The sequence below is a fragment of the Microtus oregoni genome, unplaced genomic scaffold (assembly GCF_018167655.1).
Source record: "Microtus oregoni isolate MIOR12 unplaced genomic scaffold, Mior012 000042F_ref0000377, whole genome shotgun sequence".
In the NCBI taxonomy this organism is placed as follows: Eukaryota; Metazoa; Chordata; class Mammalia; order Rodentia; family Cricetidae; genus Microtus; species Microtus oregoni.
The window spans coordinates 18316516-18329150 of NW_024543209.1; positions in this window are offsets into that span (position 1 = coordinate 18316516).

The following is a 12635-nucleotide window of genomic DNA, read 5'->3' on the forward strand; positions in this document are numbered from 1 at the left end:
ATTTGAAGTCATCGTCTATGCTACTGTGGCAGCTGCTTGAGATATGGCTCAGACATTGTTTCCCCATATGTCATTCTGATGTCCACTCTGGTCAGTCTCTTGGGAAAAAATCCTCTCTTAGGTTCATTGATATCCTTTCTATCTTCTATTGATTTTTCTCCTGCAATGGAACCCTGATAAAGGTACCATATCCATTCACAGTGTCCTCATCTCTCCATGAATAAATCCCTGTTGATATAGAGACCCAGAGCCAAATGTCAAGTGGAGCTTGGGGATTCTTGCAGAAGAGAGGGAGAAAGAATTGTAGGAGCCAGAGGGGACAAGAACATCAGGACATGAACCACAGAATTAATTAAACAGAGCTCATAGTGCTGATAGAGACTAAAGCGTCTATCACAGAGTCTACATGAGTTTTTCCTAGATAGAATTCCTCTGCATTTATGCTATGGCTCTTTAGCTTTGGGTGTTTGTAGGACTCCTAACAGTGGGAATGGGGTATCTTTGACTCTTTTGCCTGATCTTGGGATTCTTTCCCTCCTACTGGGTTGCCTTGTACAGCCCTGATACGTGGCTTTGTGCCTAGTGTTATGGCATCTTTTTATGCCGTATTTGGATGATATCACTGAAAGGCCTGTTAATTTCTGAAGAGAAGCAGAGAAGAAGTGGATATATGGAAGAGGAGGAGTGGGGGAGGGGTATGGACTTGGAGAAGAAAGGGAGGGGAATCTGCACTCAGGATGTATTATATGAAAAATAATAATAATAAAAAGAAATTCTTTTTTCTTCTCATCTTTTATGCTTTCTGAGAACCAATGTTCAAGGATTCTTGTATTATTGGAATAATTCCATATCAGCTTCCCTCTTTACAAGGAGAAAGAAAATCCATGAGAATGTCTTTGAAATGAAAGGCAAGGTCAAAAACAAAGAAAATTTCTCAAGGAAGATGGTATCTAGAGAGTCTTACCAGGAATATACAGACTCCAGTGGAATAGACCTGTGTGAATTTATTTACACTGAAAAATAACTCAAGGGAAAAAATGATCCGGCTAAAATTAGAACAGGATATTCTGCAATTTATTAATGATAACAGAAACCTGTTCAAGAAGTTCCCACAGACAACATCATATTACAGTGCTATTACAACAGGGAGTTACTTATTTGGAGAGATAAAAAATCTAGGATATACATATTGACAGGCTACATACCAACTTGAACTTGGAGTTTAACTTGGTTCTTTTCCTGGTGTAACCATGCCCATGTAATGATGTCCTGTTCAGTCTCCTGATAAAATCCAGTATCTTCGTTTTTCTCAGCTTCTTTCTTACTTGGAGTCTTAGGTATAAACCTGTGTTTGTTTACAGATTCATCCACCAGTTTTTGTTCTTTTGATTCTTTGATTATTTCCTGACTCTCCTGTGCACTGACAATTTGACATTTCTTCAGTACAATATAATAGCCGCCATGGATTTCTGAGTAAATTTCTCTATGAATCCAGTGTGGCTGTAGCATCTTATTTAGGAACACATTTTAACCTCTTCTCTTGAGTATAAATATGGGCTCATCTGGGCAGGTGTTCAGAGTTGTATTTATCAAGAATAACTTCGAAAGATACCAAGGAAGAACAGTGTAGATAGCCTCTGGAAATTCACCTGGCTAGCAGGGCTGGAGCTAGTTAGGCACCCGATTTCCTATCACCTCCCTTTACTCAGCTAGGCCCAAGCATCAATCTGTAGGCTGTGGGGTTTTTTTGTTGTTGTTGTTGTTTTGTTTTTTTGCTGGGAGGGCTTTCTCAATTAGAGTCTGGTGTGAGAAGTTAAGGTAACTGGGAAAGAGAAAAAGAGGGTGTTGAAAAGGAGATAGAGTAAGAAAGAAAGGGGAACAATTCATGAAGGAAGAGAAGCAGGGAGGGTGAGGCCCACATTTTTTAAAGTCTCCCGTTTGTCATGTTACAGTTTAGAGCCACCCCATCCCCAAAAGCTCATGCTTGAAGCTGAAGCTTTTATCAGGATTAAGTGGTGGGAGATTTAGGAGATGGAACCTGGTACAGGAAGATTTCGTTGTGTGTATCTCTAAGGGGAGTCTCCTCTCTCCCCCATTCTTGTGTGTTTGTGGTGTGTGTGTGTGTGTGTGTGTGTGTCTTTCTCTGTCTCTCTGTGTATGTCTCTCTTCCTTTGTTTCTATCTATCTGCCTACCTGTCTGTCTGTCTATCTACCCTCTCTCTCTCTCTCTCTCTCTCTCTCTCTCTCTCTCTCTCTCTCTGTGTGTGTGTGTGTGTGTGCGTGTGTGTTTGTATGCGTTTACATTATTTCTTTTCTTATTTGACACAAAGGTGTGACTAAGCCTTCTCTACCATTACTCCTATCACAATGTACTCTGATAGCAGAGTTATGGAAAACATAATGATCTAAATCACCCAGAATTAAGAATGTCAAGGATGATGAATAAGTTCAAGAAAACAATACATTTACACATACATGGAACAAATGGATTAAATAAGCACGACTACTCCCGAGTGTGGCTCACAAGATAAACAAAAGTCCATAGGACAGAAAAGTGTCTGAAATAAAAAGGAAGGTATGGTGAATCTGCTCAGTTAAAATGCAGCAAAATGTTTCCCCAATCAGAGGAAGAAAATGAAAATACAAGCTTTTAGAACATGAAATCGACAAGATTAGAGAACAAACTTCCATATCCATTCTATTCAGATATCTTTTATGGAAAATATTCACTGTTAGCATACCTGGACTAAAAATCTCGGCAATGCATTGAAGGTATTGCCAGACATGATTAACAGAAGAGGTAAAGCCAACCGAAATGTAGGTGGGATGTAGCATAACATCATGATCTGGAAACTCATTTTGAATGATAGAGAAAAAGAGAAATCTCATTGCATGTTAGTATCCCACTCTTTCATCTAGGCACCCCAAAATCTATGTCATCATGCTGTTGCTTCAAAGGACAAGAGCTATTAGAGTCATTCAGTTTTCCTTAATAGGTGGAATGTAGTCTCAAACTACAACATAACGGTCATTTCTCCTTATTTGCTCTTGTCATTCATTTCTCACTAGGAGATTGTGTGTGTGTGTGTGTGTGTGTGTGTGTGTGTAGAAAGAAAGAATAAAATAAAACAGGCAGAAATGTAGAGATTGAGTAACATCCACAGACAGACAGACAGGCAGGCACGCGCATGCGCGCACACACACACACACACACACACATACACATGCACATAGTGATAGTGACATTATTAGAAATATGTCAGGTTCCTCACCAAAACAACCACATTAGATTAAACCAGATTTCTCACTTTTAATCCTTAAAGTCAAAAAGTAGTGAAATATTAGAGAATACATTTAAAAAATTGAAATTAAATAATTAACCACAAGATCATTTTATTTGGGAAGTTGTGTTCTGATTTTATCAATGCAATTAAACATTTTGAGAGAATCATAAATTAAGACATTTTATAAGCTGGGTGGAGGTGGCACAGAACTTAAATCCCAGCACTTGGGAGACAGAGGCAGGTGGATCTTTGTGAGTTTGAGGCCAGCTGGTCTACAAGAGCTAGTTGACCAGGACAAGCTCCAAAGCTACAGAGAAACCCTGTCTTGAAAATCCAAAAAAAAAAAGAAAGAAAAAAAGAAAGAAAGAAAAGAAAAGAAAGTTTTCTCTGCTTTTGCCTCATTTTCAAGTAATGCTTGATTCTCTACCAGAGCAATAAAGCAGAAGAAAAAAATCAGAAGAATACTAATGAAAAGGTAATTAACTCTTGATGCAGATACTATAATACCTAAAAGGTATTAAAGATTTGAAAAAGAAAATTCCTTACATGTGGCAAGTACTTTAAACACAGTTAGGTCATATATAACTGACATGCAGTTCCTTCCTATAACCTGATGCAAAAAAGATAGGAAAAGAAAGTCTTTCACAACAACTTCAAAAATGACAGATTACAACCAGAAATAAATGTCTCCAAAGGGATGAAACACATCAACAAAAAAAAAAAAACATAAAGATATGGTAAAGCATAATAGAAGAAGCCCTAGAAGATGGCAAGACCACACATATGCATGGCTTGGCATAATTAATATTGGGGAAGTGAAAGTGATACTGAAGGGGGTCAATGCCTTAAGTTGCTTAATGGGCAAAATCACAGTGATATTCTTTGAAGAATTTGAGAAAATGACTTTGCATATGGAGGGGAAATGGTTCTGAAAATAGCAAGCAATGCAATGGAGAAAGAACAAGACTAGAGTTACCATGTTTCCTGATTTATATCTGTACTAGAGAGTAACAGTAACAGAAACGGCATGGTATCAGCACATGCCCAAACATGTAGACAAAAGAGAGAGAGTGGAAAACCAAGGAAAAGGCAGGCAAGATGGATTAGTGGGCAAAGTTACCATTAAGACTGGTGACCTGAGTAGATTCCTGGATCCAAAAGTGGAGAGAGAAGACTGGTCCTGTAAGTTGTCCTTCGGCGACCACAAACGTGCTTTGATGCACGCCATGACAACTGCCTGCCAGGTCACATATATATGGCACATACACATAAAAACTACTTAAATAAATGCTGCTCTAAACCCATAGACTGACACTGATTTAACATTTTAGAAAAGTATATAAAATCCATTAAAAAATATTACTGAAGGGCGTGTGTACATACCCAGAACAATGAAACCAGGTCTGTATCTCTCAAAATGACAAAAATCAATTCAGAAACAGATAATAGATCATTTGAAAGACTTGAACTGACATTCTGTTTTAATATTGAACATGCACATATTTTCCACAGGACCCTGGTAGCCCCAGAAATGCTTCCGAGAATGAGAGAGTGGGATTTCATGGAATTAAATGCCTACTGATAGCAATAAACCATAAAGCAGATAGAGAGCATAAGGAATGGGAGAAAGAAAACAAATCTTGGTCAGCTACATGTCTGACAGTATGATTACTGCTAATCATATCCTTTTCATTCGTGTGTTTAACCTTTCATGAGCCTATCTCTCTAGCTATGTATTCATCCTTCTAATTTATCTGGATTAATGAGAGTTGAGCAGACTGTACTCCCGACAATAAATACAAAGACTTAATACATGTTTGAAAAATATTCATTCAGTATATTTTCTCGTCAGGAGAACACAAATTAAAATGGTTTCAAAGTATCATGTCACATGAATCAGAATGGATATATTCAAGAAAGCAAATAGTGGCAAGAAACAGAAGTAAAGGAATGCTTATACATTGATGGTGGGAATATGGTCTCATGCAACTATTAGAGAAATCAAAATGGACATGCTTCAGCAATTGAAAATATAAACTTAAGATGCAGTTCTACCAGTACAGAGTTTATTAACAGATGAATGAACAAATAAAAACAGCAAATAAAAAGAGAATACACTCACACGCACACCATGCACACACACACACACACACACACACACACACACACACACGACTTTAACCACAAAGAAGAATAAATTATGCCATGTTTTGGAAAAGATTAAACTTGGTACTATTTTGTTAAGTGAAATAAGCCAGAATGAAGAACACAAATGCCAGGTGCTTCCTCTTATTTAAAATATATATAGTGTATGCACATGACAGAAATGTAGAAAAAGGAATGTGATGGCAAGAGCATTCCAGAAAATACTCATAATGGGTAAATATAGATCAAAGGAATACAGAAATATATCATAATGAGTCTTTCATCATGTGTGAATTTGGATTGCATCATATGAAATTATGAATTGTCCTATATGATGACAAGAAAAAAGCAGAGGGACAAACAACTTTGTGGGAGTGAGTGAGAGTCAGGTATAATGAAATGGAGAGATGGAATGCTGTTTCTAAAAGCATGATTTTGTATGATAATTGAAATGTACTGAAAAATAGAAATATGAAAATGTAAGAATGAAAAATGTACCATGCAGTTATTAATATTTAAAGAAGCAAAATCAGCATATTAATGTGATAAAGAGAGATATCAAAATAAAATTATTAGAAATGAAGAGACACATAAAGCCTTATACAAGGAAGGCAAAATTATCCTAAATGTGTAGACACCAAACCAAAATGGCCTCAAATACTGTAATCTAAAACATTCAGAGCTCAAAGGACCAGAGATAAATCTAGAATTATTCTTCTTTCCTAATTTTTCTTGAGGTTTTACATGAAGAGAAGCTGACCTTTCCAGTCATTCTGTATCTATTGACAGGGTCATGCAGTTTGTCTCTAGTCTATTCACTTACTTACTACATTAACTCATTCAGAGACATGAAATAATCCATGGGATACTGGGTTCAAACCATGGTCAGTGAACTTACAACTCTGCTGTCCATTTTAGCTTGCCAGTTTCTAACTTAAATTACTAGTATGAACAAAATTTTTCTGCACTGTTCTTTTTTGATGTTGTATCCTTGTCAATTTAAGATCAAGGTCATGGAGCTTTAAAAGAGTGTGTTTCATAGTGTTCTCTTGCTATGGAATGTCATTCATTTGAGTTAAATGTTCAGAAAGGTGACTGATATGGAACTTGTTACTTGGGGGCTGTGAAAGTTCAGGGAAGTAAAACAATATGAAGCATATGTATGTATGCTATGTATGAAGCATATGTATATATGTATGCTATATGAATGTAATGCTATTCTACAAGAACTGATAAGTATGCTATCTTCCTATTTATCTCTGACAATATGTCAAACATTTAGAAGCGTGTGTCATAACCAAGAGAACCATGCTAGTGTCCTTGCAGATGTGTGGTTACTTTTGTGTTTTGCTTATTATCTCCTATGAGTCCAAGCTTGGTATAATATAATGGCAAACACATTAGCATCATGAGTTTCTTCAACAAAGTCATACTTTTCTAATATAAGGTCTCATTCTACAAAACCTAGTCTGCCTTTTTGCTTTCAATGGATAGACTCCCTATCTATAAAACAGCAGAGGTTAGTATAAGATAATGAGATCCTTTGCTACAAGTAAAATTGATATTGTCCTCAACATCTAAATAGATGTTTTAGAAGGTAACAGCCTTTCCTTCAAACAAGAATGTTTATTCAAAACAATTCCTAAAAGAAGAATACTGAGTAGGCTAGGGTAGATTTCTGTCACCAGCATATTTAGCTCTCTATAATATACTGTCATCCTCAGAGATGCCTTTGGCTTCAGTCTCTAGGAACCTTTCCAGGGGTATTGTGGAAACATGGAGTACTGCTCAGAAAAGTCAGGCAACAAGAGGAATTTGGTCCCATCTCACCTACCACCCAGCTGCTTCCTCAGGATTCTATTTCATTGTTTCCCGGATGCCCTAGGGCCACTACATGCCTATCAGACAGATACATCCGCTGAGACAGCCCAGAGCTGCATTTTCTACCATAAAAGTCTCTGAGTTCCTCCTGAACAAATATGTTTACCGTACCTTCGTATCACCAAGCAACACTCTCAACTCTGGTATACACCATGTTTCTTGGGAATAAATCCATCCCTAATGATTGTTCTTTACTGGAGAAAACTGCTCAGTGTAATATTTGGGGACAGGATGGAACCCAACCTAAGAAATATTTAATTGTGTCACCTTCATGTCTATGTATTCAAATCTATCCAGAGCTGCTCAGTGCTCCAAAGCTATTTGAGGTAACCTTGGCTAGATTTTCATTGTTCTTATATTTACCAAAGCTCCACAATTGTATAAATCAGCAGGAAACCACCACTTCCACATCTTACTCCAATCAATGAACTCCTGGTCAAACTTTATAGCCTTTCCAGAAGCACAAAAGCATAGCTGCTGACATATCATTTTTCTGAGCAACTCTGTGGGGGTGTCAGTACAACTCCTGCCTCATTTTCCTTTCAGTGGCCCCCTTTTCTGCCTTTATCATCATACCTTGGTTGCTTTAGCATTTCATAAACCCTATTGACACAAAGTTTGTGAAATGTCTAATGCTGTAAATGTGATCTATGCTAGAGAGTAGATTCTCAATGGAAAAGCACTTCAGTCCCAGCCTATATGAATCATTATGCTAGGCTTACACTAACAAAAAAGTAGGTTTTTCAGTCATGAACGAACTGGAAGTTCAGGGGCTGGAGAGATGGCTCAGTGGTTAAGAGCATTGTCTGCTCTTCCAAAGGTCCTTAGTTCAATTCCCAGCAACCACATGGTGGCTCACAACCATCTGTAATGGCATCTGGTGCCCTCTTCTGGCCTGCAGGCATATACACAGATAGAACACTGTATACATAATAAATAAATAAAATATTTTTTTAAAAAAAGAATTGGAAGTTCAATAATTCCAATAAAACAATGTTCATGGGTCTTCTACTCTCCAACTACCGAAGGAATGACCCAGCATTACAACTTCTATCCGGTAAGTAATTGGTAAGGAATGTATAGCCAACTCTGTTTATGTGCTGCAGAATGGAAACAACCTGGAAACCTAGTCATGTTACACATAGGAATGCACCATGGAACGTTCCCAACATTCTCTCTAACACATCTATGACTCTGTATAAATTATAAAGTTGATGCAGGTATTGAAGAAAGTATATTCTTCTTCCTTCAGAATTTTGTCTGGGGATAAAGTCAATCTATTTTAACAATTTGTTTTCTAAATAATTGGGAGACATAGAATATTGAACTAACAAGTGTAGGAATCTAGGTGCCCAGAAACAATTTTGACTTAATGTAGTCATAAACTTAGCTTTGATTAAGTATTCCTAGGGGCTAGAGTGTAGAGAATCTCTATTGGAATCTTCCTCCCCCACATTGTGATACTGGTTGAAAAATGGGCTTTAGTTAGAAAAAAAAAATCTAATTATTTTCTTTCTTGATAACAATAGTCTTGTTATTCAGTTTATTTTATTTTATTTATATTACAAATACATGCTGGTGAATTCCTCCAATCTAGACATGGGTTGTGTTGTGTGCTTTTGGTGCCCATCTTTAAAGAGGGTGCAATTGTTAGGTTTGGTTGATCATGTGAAAGAAGCATCAACATTTTGCTTGGGAGAGCACTCACTTTGATGTTCGGTGTAGCCCAATTTTGCATTCATTTTTTTCAGATTTTAGGTTAATTTCTCTTTTTTGTACATCAATTTTTATTATAGTAATATTCACAATAGCTACGTTTTAGCAAACACCTGAATGATTCTGGATAATTTCTATCTCAACAGACACATGGAGTCATCTCGATTAGTCATTTACTAGGTGTAGTTAGGAGAGAAATTCTCTGAATAGTCTGAGTTTTGAGTTATGATTACATCACTTCCTGTGTTGTCTTGTGCAACAAAGATTCATCTCGCTTAGAATCTCTAAATCAATTTCTATAGGCACAGGAAACATTGCATCTGTGTTGATCATAGCCTTTAAACAGTTTCTAGTTGAATGTCATGCCTGGGCAGAATTCTTTGTTATCAGACCATTCCTTTGGTAAGTAGATATTGGAAGAGTGTGATATAGTCACTCAGAGGTGTCACCTCCCAAATGCTCTGTGCCTAGGAAACAAACTCTTTGTGAGCATAAAAATGACACCAACAGAAGAGGTGCTGTAGAGGTGATGCTAATTAAAGCATTTGTCTTTAGAATCTCTCCTTCTGTCTGTGCTACAGCATAGGAACAGAAAAGGCTTGGGTAGATCTAGCTTAGAGTGGCTGGAGAGTAAATTGGGATTATAATGTACCAAAGCAATAGAGAAACAGTAAGTAAGAATTAGAAAAGGGTGTCAAAGAGGAAGCACTGGTGGAGATTTGGGTTAGCCACAAGTGAGAATTTCTTAGGAAAGTTTGGCAGAGTATCTGATGTGACACAGAAGTGTTTCTGAAAGATTAGAACGTAGAAAGGACAATTTCATGATGAATCAAGAAATACAGATGTTTGCACTGAACTTACTATGAGATCAGTTGGGTGGGAGTGAGATCTATTGGCTGGGAATCACTCCTAGGAAGCTCCTTAGGAATGACCACTATTGCCCACCTATGTGTGCACACAGCACCTGTGACAAGGCTCTTATTGTTAAATTATGGATATATTGAACCATGTTGATTTTGCCTGGTCTTGTCTGATCTCAAAGACTATGCAAGGTCCAGCCTGGTTTAATACTTGTGTGGGAGAAGCCCTAAAACCTTAATAATGTGCTGAATGCTAATTGGGCATTAAGTGAGTATAATCTTGAAACTCACTGGAGAATTTGAGTAGCATGACATAGATAAGTAGAGGGAGAATGTGTCCATTCTGCTCTTTACCTGTAAGCAGTATAAGCAATGTGAGATGCTTTCACTAAGGCAACTCAATGTTCTTGTGGGTGAGCCTTAAAATGACGAAGATTAATGACTCATTGGTAATGATATTTATACAAACTCCTTTTTTGATTAGGAAGATCAAATACTTAACAAAAGCAATTTGGAAGAGAAAGTTTGCTTATTTTATTATGAGAGGACACAGCTCCCAGAATGTGAGCCTGATGATCACATTGCTTCCAAAATCAAGAAGTAAAGAATGATGGATTTGGTGACCTGCTGGTTTTGCCCATTTTATTCAGTCTGAGATACAGCCTATGGAATGATGCTGCGCCTTTTCTGTGGTCTTCACAACTATGAGAGTCGGATATCAAGACAGCAGTGCTACAGCCATTCTGCAAATCAGTGTGGAGGTTCCTGACTCATCTAGAAACAGATTTACTGCTTGGCTCAGCTATGTGACTCTTGGATATATACCAACAGGACTTTATATCCTACCACAGAGATAATTCTTCATCCATGTTCATCGCTTCGCTATTCACAGTAGTCGGGAATGGAAGCAGTCTAAATGTGCAGTCTAGATGTAAGCACATACATAATGATATTTCAGTCACCTCTACAGAGAAATAAAATTATGAAACTTACTGGTAAATAGATAAAGTTGCTAATGATCAACCCAGACTACGATCTCTCTCACATAGGAACCCTGACGTCGAATCTTTTGATTTGTGTGTTTAAATTGGAGCAACTAAAAATCAGGAAACTAAAAAGGCTCTTGAGGTGGAAGAGCAGGATAAATAAAACTAAGAACCTTTGAAAAAGCCTCATGAAAATCCACTGTTGTAGAATATTCCCAAAATACACACATACAAAACTGACTTCAATGGAATACGCACATATTGCAGGGTAATGCCTCTTCCAGATATCACAGGCAATCACAAACGAGCACAGTGCCAGGTGTGAGTTACCTACAGTTCAACTGTTTGTCAGATTAGTCCACAGATAATCCAAACAAATCTGCTTACTGTCATTGCAGTCAGTTACACTCCAGAGCTTGATAGGAAGACCATATTGCTAAAGAGCCCCATTACCTGAGTCATGGAACATAGGGAGATCAAACAGGCACTAAGCTTCATCCCTACCAGCAAGCTTCCAAAGTGCTTCAAGATGTTATACACGCTACTGGGGAACAAAAGCAGTCAACAGTCTCACTCAGATATGAACCCTGTGAGCTTCAATAATAAGCTACAATAGTGATGCAAAGTGCCAAGGTGTGCCCATTGCTGCAACAGCAGCGTAAGCATTAGGAGAGAACCAGGTACTTTCTGGTTGGATTGCTCCACAAAACACAATTGTTGCTGCTATTGTTAACTGGGCAAGAACCTATGACTAGGCAGGTCCTAGGCCCTGTGAGAGAATCTACTGCTATTGCTATGCTAAATGGACACAATATTAAACAGTTTCCCAGACACCTATCCTTACAAGCATACATTAGTGGAGCAAACAACCCACACCGAAGGAGGAACATTTTATAATAGATGGCAAGTAATATAAAGATTCCCAAAGTGTCAAATACAAAAAATAAGGACATGTGGACTCCTAAGCCACTAAGAGGACATCTATATTGCAACCTCTTCTCCAAATTCTCAAGGATTATAATGGAAGAGGGGTAGTGTGATGGTTATTCTTGGCTGTCAACTTGACTACATCATGAATTAATGAAAACCCAAACATCTGGGTGCATATGTGAGGGTGTTTTCTTTCTTTTTTGCATTTTTTTATTTAAAAATTTACTTTTCCTTTTATATGCTCACCCCAGTTCCTGCTCCCTCTCCTCCTTCCACCCCACCTCCTTCCTTCCATTCCCCCATCCACTTCTCAGAGGGGGTGAGGTCTTTCTTGGCAGTCAACATGGTTTGGTATACCAACTTAAGGCAGTACCAAGGCTTCCTCCCCTTCTTCCACCCCCACCTTCCTCCTTCCAACTCAACTCCAGAATCTCAGTCCGACAGTGTTTGGCTGTGAGTCGCTACATCTGCTTCTATCAGTTACTGGATGTAGGTTCTATGATGACAATTAGGGTAGTCACTTATTTAATTCTAGGGGAAGGCCCTTTCAGAGACCCTCTTCTCTATTGCTAGTAGTCTTAGCTGGGGTCATCTTTGTGGATTCCTGAGAATTTCTCTCACACCAGGTTTCTCCTTAACCTCATAATGGCTCCCTCTATCAAAATATGCCTCTTCTCTCTCTTTGACTGGATTCTCAGATTTTGGCCTGGTGCTTGGTTTTGAATCTCTGAATCTGGTTCCATAAATTATTGGATTAAGGCTGTAGATTTTCTGAAGCTGTGGATTTTAGCCTGGGTTATCCTTTGTTTTATTTCCAATACTTCATGCAGCAT